Source organism: Henckelia pumila, unplaced genomic scaffold (genome assembly GCF_033568475.1).
Source record: "Henckelia pumila isolate YLH828 unplaced genomic scaffold, ASM3356847v2 CTG_136:::fragment_2:::debris, whole genome shotgun sequence".
Taxonomy (NCBI): domain Eukaryota; kingdom Viridiplantae; phylum Streptophyta; class Magnoliopsida; order Lamiales; family Gesneriaceae; genus Henckelia; species Henckelia pumila.
This window is the reverse complement of record NW_027331767.1, coordinates 10,095-19,282: the sequence shown is the minus strand read 5'-3', so window position 1 is coordinate 19,282 and position 9,188 is coordinate 10,095. Positions and strand designations below refer to the sequence as shown.

Here is a 9,188-nt window from a genome sequence, read left to right as displayed (position 1 = left end):
TTCAACAAAATTAAGAAAGGTTGACTTATTTACGAATGGTACAAATGAATTTTTATGTTATATTTTATATTTTGAGATGCATTCTTTATTAATTGATTTTTTTTATGTGTTATCTTTGAGATTATCTCATTTTGAGATTATCTCATTTTGAAAGAACAATATATGAGATTATCTCATTTTGAAAGAACAATATATATATATATATATGAAAAATAATCGGTTCACATCGTTCTTGTCAATGGTATTTAGAAATGACAATTTTTTTCATTGGTTCGGAGTTTTTTTACAATCGTCATTACATAATCAAGTGGGTATGAGGATGTTATCCCCATCCCCAAACCCATCCCGATGGCCCCGAAAAAAATAATAATAATAAATAAATAAATAAATAATTGAGTTGATATTTACACTTCATTTTTTGTTATTTTTACTCCATTTTGATTAAATTAGCACTTTATTTACATTTGATATGGAGTGTGGATAAAAGAATGGAGTATAAATATTAACTCCTTAATAGTAGGAGATTAGACATTTTAACGTTGAGAATATAGATGATCATATATTTCACCATATTTAAAGCTCGTATATTTAGTTTTTTTTTAAAATAAACAAGTAAATGTATTAGATAAGAACATGATTCACACACACACACACACACACACACACACACACACACACATATATATATATATATATATACTTTATTGACATGTTCATTAATTTTAATTTGATGCAACTGATAATTTTGAATAGTGATAAAGAATTAGTAATTGATGATAACTTTTAGTGCTTCATTTGTTTAAAATTCTTAGTAGGAAATCTAGTTCTTTTTGTGTAAAGAATATTTCTTGATGTGCTAGGAACCACTCATATAGTGTTTTGATTGTGTTGTGAATTGAAAATATTTTTTAGGAATATAAACATAGAAATAAATGAAAACACTTGTATGCAATAGAAGAACAAAAAGAATTATCACGTAGATATATTTATTTTAATATTTGATACTCAATTGTGAAATGAACTTCTTAACTGTTTATTTAGACTTACTATATTATTTGTTGATATTTATTGCACTTTGCATTTTTTGTAGGTGTATCAAACTCAATCCAACCCGCCAACCCGACACAAGTTGACCCGAAAAATATCAGGTATGGGTTGAGGGTTTTTGGGTTTGGGTAAAATAAGTTTGACCCGAAATCTAACCTAAAAAAATTAATCGGGTTCGGGTCAACCCGGGTTGACCCCAAATGACCTGAAAATTTTAATTATTATAATTTTTATATAAAATTATTACTATATTTTTATAAATTGTATGCTTGAATAAAAATTATTGTATTTTGATATAATAAAATTTTATCACTTAATGTTTATTTTGTTTTTAAAAAACCCAATCTTTCCAAATTAATCCTCTTATCCACCATTTTTCTCCCAATTTCATTCTAACAAGTAAAAGAGCACAACTCAAGATTAGATTGAATTCATAGATCACTTTGAAATTTCTTTCTGACTCAAACTCCAATATTAACAACATAGCAGAAATCTTAAGCTATCAAGAAAAAAAAAACCTATTTTGCAAGAAATGAAACCATTGAGCAGAAATCTTAGCATTAATCTGGCATTATCAATTGCATTAAGCAGTTAACACACACACCCCACATCAATCCATACCAGTTTTTTCTTCAAAGATTAGAATGTTCCAAAAGATTCACATGAAAACTGAAAAGCATGAGGAAAAAAACGATCGATGGACCGCAGATAGTGAAGCGATATCAATTTTTTTCTTTTCAATTTTTTTTAATAGTTTACCTTTCAAGTATCAATTTTTCGCTCTTGGTTCGAAAGTCAGTGAACAGTGAAAGAATCAAATGGAACTGCAGACAAATGATGAATTTTTGAGTTAGAGGGACAATCAAAATTTGGTTTTTTTGTTGGGACCTATAAAACTGGGTCTTATTTAAATCCCAACAAAAAAAAATATCAAGTTTGGAAGTGCCCAATAGAGATCATTAGGGGATTTATCTCCTACTTTTTCTTGATTCGTACACACAATTGGAACCGCTCTAGGTATTGGAATGTGCAGCTAAAAACATCTCCGATCATCGTTATATTGTTTTTTTTACAAAAACTTTCTTTCTTCAAGAACGTATACTTATATCTATAAAGAAGTTTTTAATAATATTTTTATAGTAATATCATTTGTCCATATTTTGAAATCTTAAAAAAATATTTTTTTATGTGTAGGTAATATATGATGCACCAATAGGGTGTTATCGGGTTCAAGTTCGGGGATTTTTTAAAATCTTCGTAGTGAATTGGGGCGGGTACGAGATGTTATCCCCATACCCGATAGACCCGATAATAATAATAAATTAATAAATTAATATTGATATTTTAATTATATTTAAAATATAGACTTGAATTTCACGTATACACTGAAAACCTAATACCCAAATTTTATTTTATTCGCTTCATCTCTCACTCAGTCGCCTCTTCGTTCATTCCCTACCATTCCATTCTCCCAACCGGCCGCCTTCTTCATTTATTTTTATTTTTAAGAATAAATTTAATATTTCGAGTAGGGAGTGGATTGGGACGGATACGGATTCGGGATTTAATTGCCACGGGTTCAGGGATTCACCCTCATCCCCGCCCCATTTCCATCTCCGTAGTGGGGATTGAAACGGGAATGAGGGTTCAATCCCTGTGGGTACGGGTTCGGGGATCCTTCGAAGCCATAGAACTGGGACAGAGATGTAGATGGAGGTGGGTTTTAATTTCGGGGACAGGGATGGGACGGCAAACCCTTCCCCACCCCGCCCCGTTGCCATCCCTAAGCACCAAATGAAAGAAGATAAAAAGATGTCCGAAAAATATATTCTAACCCACACTGTTTTAATTGTGGGGAGTGTTAGAATAAAACAGTAAAGCAGATTGAAAATAGTCAATGGGAAGGGTTTGGGTTCTTAGGATTTATCGCCTTTAAATTTAATAAATTATTTAAATAATTTAGGCTGGTTACTAAATCGAGAAGCGCCAAAGCACTGGTGTGATATGTGTGGTTAGAATAAATTAATTTGAAATTATTAAGATTTTTTCAATGTCTTTGACATATTTTATATCTTTAAGTATTTTAATATTATTGATATCAAATAAATCAACATTAAAGGTAACTCATAAACGTAAATACTCGGGTGTCGGGGGGCAACATGATAAGGGGGTACTTCTTCTCGTCCTCTGGTAATATCCATCAAATATCAAACATTCTTTCATATGTTATTTTTATTTTGGCATAAGATGTTCAGAAGTTAATAACTATAATTTTTTTTATGATGATATTACAATTCTGGATTTATCAAGACTGTGCTTTTTGAAACTTCGACAAATTAAGAAAAGTTGACTTATTCACGAATGGTACAAATGAATTTTTATGTTACATTTTATATTTTGAGATGCATTCTTTTTTAATTGATTTTTTATGTGTTAGTTTTGAGATTATCTTATTTTGAAAGAACAATATTTATATATATATATATATATATATATATATATATATAATAAAAATAATCGATTCACACTGTTCTCGTCAATGGTGTTTAAAAATGACAATTTTCTCCATTGGTTCGGAGATTTTTTACAATCGTCATTGCAGAATTAGGTGGGTATGAGGATGTTATCCCCATCCCCAAACCTATCCCGATGGCCCCGAAAATAATAATAATAATAATAATAATAATAATAATAATAATAATAATAATAATAATAATAATAATAATAATAATTGAGTTGATATTTACACTTCATTCTTTGTTATTTTTACTTCATTTTGACTAAATTTTCACACTATTTTACATTTGTTATGGAGTGTGGATAAAAAAATGGAGTATAAATATCAACTCCCTAATAGTTGGAGATTAGAAATTTTAACGGTGAAAATATAGATGATCATACGTTTCACCATATTTAAAGCTCGTACATTTAGTTTTTTATTTTTGAAAATAAACAAGTAAATGTATTATATAACAACATGATTCTCACACACACACACACACTCTCACTCACACACACACATACACACACATATATATATATATATACTTGTATTGAGATTTTCATTAATTTAATTTGATGCAACTGATAATTTTGAACAAAGATAAAGAATTAGTAATTGATAATAAACTTCTAGTGCTTCATTTGTTTATACTTCTTAGTACGTAGGTAATCTAGTTCATTTAATCATGTTTTGTGTAAAGAATATTTTTTGATGTGCTAGGAACCACTCATATAGTGTTTTGATTGTGCTGTGAATTAAAAATATTTTTTAGGAATATAAACAAAGAAAGAAATGAAAACACGTATATGCAATAGAAGAACAAAAAGAATTCTCACGCAGATATATTTATTTAAATATCTGATACTCAATTGTGAAATGAACTTCTTAACTGTTTATCCAGACTTACTATATTATTTGTTGATATTTATTGCACTTTGCATTTTTTTTAGATGTGTCAAAACTCAACCCAACTCGCCAACCTAACACAAGTCGACCCAAAAAATATCAGGTTAAGGTTGGGGGTTTTTTTATTTGGGTCAAATCAGGTTGACCCGAAAGCTAACCCAAAAAAATTAATCTGGTTCAGGTCAATCCGGATTGACCCCAAATAGGGCTGTAAACGAGCCGAACTATAAGAAAATTTTAGTATTCGAGTTCGAGTTTGAATAGAACTATTCGAAGCTCGATTCGAAGTTCGAAATAATTTTATTTTTGGATCGAGTTCGATTCAATAGCAAGCTCGAGCTCGAGTTCAAGTTCGAAAATGCTCGATTTGAAAATATATTATGTTACAAGATATAAAAAAATTTTGTAAATAAATGTACATTCTAAATACATCCAATTAACAATAAAACTTAAATTGTCTCAAAATATAATTCATTCATATCATGAGTTTCAATATTTAAATATCTCATCAAAATGACAAAACATTGATTCATCAAAACAATCCATTTAATCAATAAGTGTCTCATCCCACGAAATTAACAAATTCTTCACAAAATCAGTTCCTCCAAGTCTTCTAAATTATACTTCACCGATCCTGCAATCCAAGAGAGTATATTTATATTCTACTATTTAAAAAACATTAATATTACATATAAATATAATTGTATTTCTAAAATTTATAATAATGCACTAGAATGCTAACAAATCAGCTAATCCTAAAAACAACTCATCACACGACAAAAAATACTTCCTCAAATTTTGCAAACCTGTATGTAAATCAAATAATTAAATACAATTATTATAACTAAAATGAACAATAATACAAAATGATGTTAACTTCAATAAATAAATTTGAATACCAATGTCTGTTCAATTGTCGGGCAACTCGATTGTTAAATGTTGTTTTTCAACCTGAAATCATAGAAATAAAATTATTATTCAACAATAAAAACATCAAATGTAACGCTCGGGATTTATTGATTTAATCCAAAAATTATTTAATTTTAATCCAAGTATATTTAATTTGGGAATATTTAGAGTTTTGATTTAAATTCTAATATTCTTAAATTATTTAGGATTGAAAATGAATTAAAACGATTTGGCGAGGACCGATTTGCAAATAAGCAAGAATTGAGGGGGCCAAAGTGCAATTTTCAGATTTTACTTGGACACTTGGCTTGAATATGTAGTGAACGTGTATACACATGTTTTATCATCAATTATTATCAGAATTATCATCTTCCTCAATAGCCAAAACCGAGACCTTCAATTCTTTGTCCAAATTTGATCTTCTAAATTCGATAACTTTTGCTCCGGTTGTTCGAATTCAATTTCGAAAAGAGTTCCGAAATCCTTGCGAGAAGGTCTATCTTTTGATGTAAGTATTACCTTGAGTTAGATGATTTCTAAATTGTTGATATGTGGCAGAAATCAGATTGATCATGTATTGATATTTTTAAGCTTCTATAGCTTGATATATCGCAATTGAATCGAAGAACGGACAACGATTGAATTTGCTATGCAATTCCAGCTTTTATTCGAGATTTTGATGCTTCTACTATGCTGATTATTCAGAGTTTATATGCTGATATGTATGCGGTTTGAGTGATGAGAATTGAAGTATTGTTATATCGAAGTCGGTTCGGATAAAGGAATGTTGTTTGCAATTGCTACAGAATTTCAGCAGCTATGTCGAAACCTATGCCTATTGATCTAGCTGGTTTTTGATGTTATGTTGCTGGTATAACATGTATTTGAATTAGAAATGGATGATAGAGTTGTCGAATTTCAGTTACGGTTGCTGAATTATAATCATTACGCCGTCAAGTTCAGAATTTGCTTGTCGGGGACTATCTTTGATTAAGCTGTTATGGAATTGATATTATTTTCCAGCTTATGTTTCGAAATTCACACCTTTTATTATGCTGATATATGATGTTAGGAAATGAATTGGAAGTTAATATGATTATTAGAAGTGATATGTGTCACGGTATCGAAGTTGCACCGAAGAACAATCATCGGTTTCAAATGTCGTGATTTTTCAGAAGTTGTATTTGATTCTAAGCTTCTGATCTTGATTGTGTATGATGATATTGAACAGATATGAGATGGATTGAAGTTGATTTGAATGATAGAATTGATAGATTTTAGTTTCGGTTATCGAATTTATACCGTTACGCCATCGGTTCAAGATTTTGATAAAGTTTGAATAGATGAGTTGGAGCTGAACATGGTTTGAGTTCTTGCTGATGTTTTCTATATATATGATGCGTTTTCAGATTGAAAACAAGGGACAGCGAGCTTGGAAAGTTCAGCTTCGAATTGATAGAAGTTTGATCAAGGTTTGTGACTTCTAGCCTTGGAGAAAGAGTTGAGTCCTGAGAAGATTTTTGTGACAAGAGACATGTTGTGTGGTGTGCAGATTGTGAATATTTGAAGAGTTTGAAAACCAAGATTGAAAGGTATAAGACAACCTCTAAAGAAAGTGCTTGCACACTCAATATGAATCTATTGAGTAATCCTTTCTAAAACCATATACTTTGTGCTTCTATGTTAATAGATGCTTATATGATTACTTGTTGAGATTAATGATTGATAATTTATTTGATATTGATGAGTTTAAATTATTTTGAGTTGTTGAGTTGTGGTAGATTGATTATAGAGTTGTTAGTAAACCTCTTGAGCCACAATTCTTTCGAAACCTTGAAAACAGAATCGAAAAGAAAATATTGGATGTGGTGAACTTGTATATGAGAGGCTTGAGATCTGACTTGATTTCTTTTTTCCACGATTCTCAGTATAGTGTTCACAGTCCAGGGAATACAAAATTGTTACCACCTCGAGCGGGAGTGTAGGTAGGAGGCTTGATTTGTGGCCTTATTATATTCCCGGGATCCCAACGAAATGATTTTTGAAAATATCGATTCTGTGAGATTTGAATCCTTGAACCCTCGACTTGTCTTTGAATCTTTATGTTATTGAATGAATTTTTTTTGGAAGATATTCAACAGGTAAGGGTATAAGGAAATGATGATTGTTTGAAGAGTTGATATTGACTTATTGATTTGATATGAGTTTGTAAATATTGATAGCATGTCTTGCTTAAATGCAATGTTTGCAACTTGATTTATAGCATGTTGAGTTATATATTTTAAGTTGCCTTGAGTCTTATTTGTTGAATAATTGATATATACTTCAAGTTTAATTACTTGAGATTATGCATGTTTATGTTTTTTTATACTGGGATTAAATTCTCACCGGAGTCTCTCCGGCTATTGTCTTGTTTGTATGTGTGCATGACAATAGGTGGGACTGGAACAAGTTCGAAAAGACCATGAAGAATCAAAACTTGAGAGATTAGAGTGATGATCCGGTATAGAAGTTTTGTTGTTGTCATGGTTATGTTAAGAACAAGAGTTGGAGTTATGAACTATTAGATTAGACCTTTTGTCTAGAGTTTCTACTCCTTTGTTATGTATCACACTTGAACTAGTTGTGCTACTTTTACTTTGAGATGTGGGAATAAACTTGTTAATAACTTTTATACCTTGTTTGTTGCATCCATTACTTGGTAGAGTTGGTAGATGGATTATTGAAGTATGGTACAGCAACAATTCTGATTTTTTGGCAACTGACAGAACTCAGCTCGCTCGAGCGGAGCCCGAGGCTCGCTCGAGCGAGCCAAGGGAGGGGGTCTTGGACTCGTGAGGCCCGCGCTCGAGCGAGGGGTGTGGCTTGCTCGAGCGAGCCTCCTTGGCTAAAAAAAAAATAAAAAAAAAAATTTGAGGCTTTGGTTGCTTGATTATTGCTTGGTTTTAATTCATGATCTTGGATTAAATGTTTGATTTGAGAGATGAAGAACCGGGTCGTCACAACAGGTGGTATCAGAGAATAGGTTCTGGACTGATTTAGAATGAGCGGGGTAGATCGAGTCCGCTTGATTTCTTTATTCGCATGTGATTGAATTCTTTTTGTAATTACCTGAAGTACATGCGAATACTGTGTTATAAATCCAGAACTATATGATCGCATGATTTTGTGATTTAAATTATCGAGCATGCTTTACTGTTTCTCAAATTATATTGTAACACCCAGTATTTTTAGTACGTAAATTCGCATGCATAATTAGGAAAATTTATTTATTTAAAATTTTAGATTTATGGGTTAAATTATGATGTGAATTATTTGTGCATGCTTTAAGATTTATTTTCAAGCATTTAACCCATAATTTGAGATTTTTATGATTTTTAGTATTTAATTGTTTTGAGCTATATGAGCCTTAAAATAATATTTTAAGGTATTTTGTCAAGAAAATTTTTAGTATTTATTTATATATTTATTTAAGGATTTATTTTTAGCCAAAATAAGTCATTTTAATGACTTTTATTAAATTTTAAAAATCCCTTAAATTATAATTTCGGGATTTATGCTTTTACATCAGATTTTTTTATTATTAGTAATAGTTTAATTATTATTTTATAGTATATTATCTAAATAGGTTTTGTATTTTAAGTAATTATCTAATATTTAACCCTAAACTAAATCTTTAACCGATCAAACTCTTCCTAGCCGCCTCCCACCCTTCTTCATCAGCCTCCACCACAGTTTTGACAGAAAACTTCAACTCCATAGCCATAATCTTTGAAGCTCCAAAGTTGATCGTTTTTCGTCCCGTCGTCCCGGATTCGTTCTA

General features: G+C 30.6%; 1 long non-coding RNA gene across 1 annotated transcript; it reads left to right on the top strand.

The window, feature by feature from the left end:
* Window positions 1–5,737: 5,737 nt before the first annotated feature.
* On the top strand, window positions 5,738–8,011 carry LOC140870663 (uncharacterized). The gene is made up of 3 exons (XR_012147505.1): window positions 5,738–5,873; window positions 6,775–6,957; window positions 7,802–8,011. It is a non-coding gene; the product is annotated as an uncharacterized lncRNA (long non-coding RNA).
* Window positions 8,012–9,188: the final 1,177 nt, after the last annotated feature.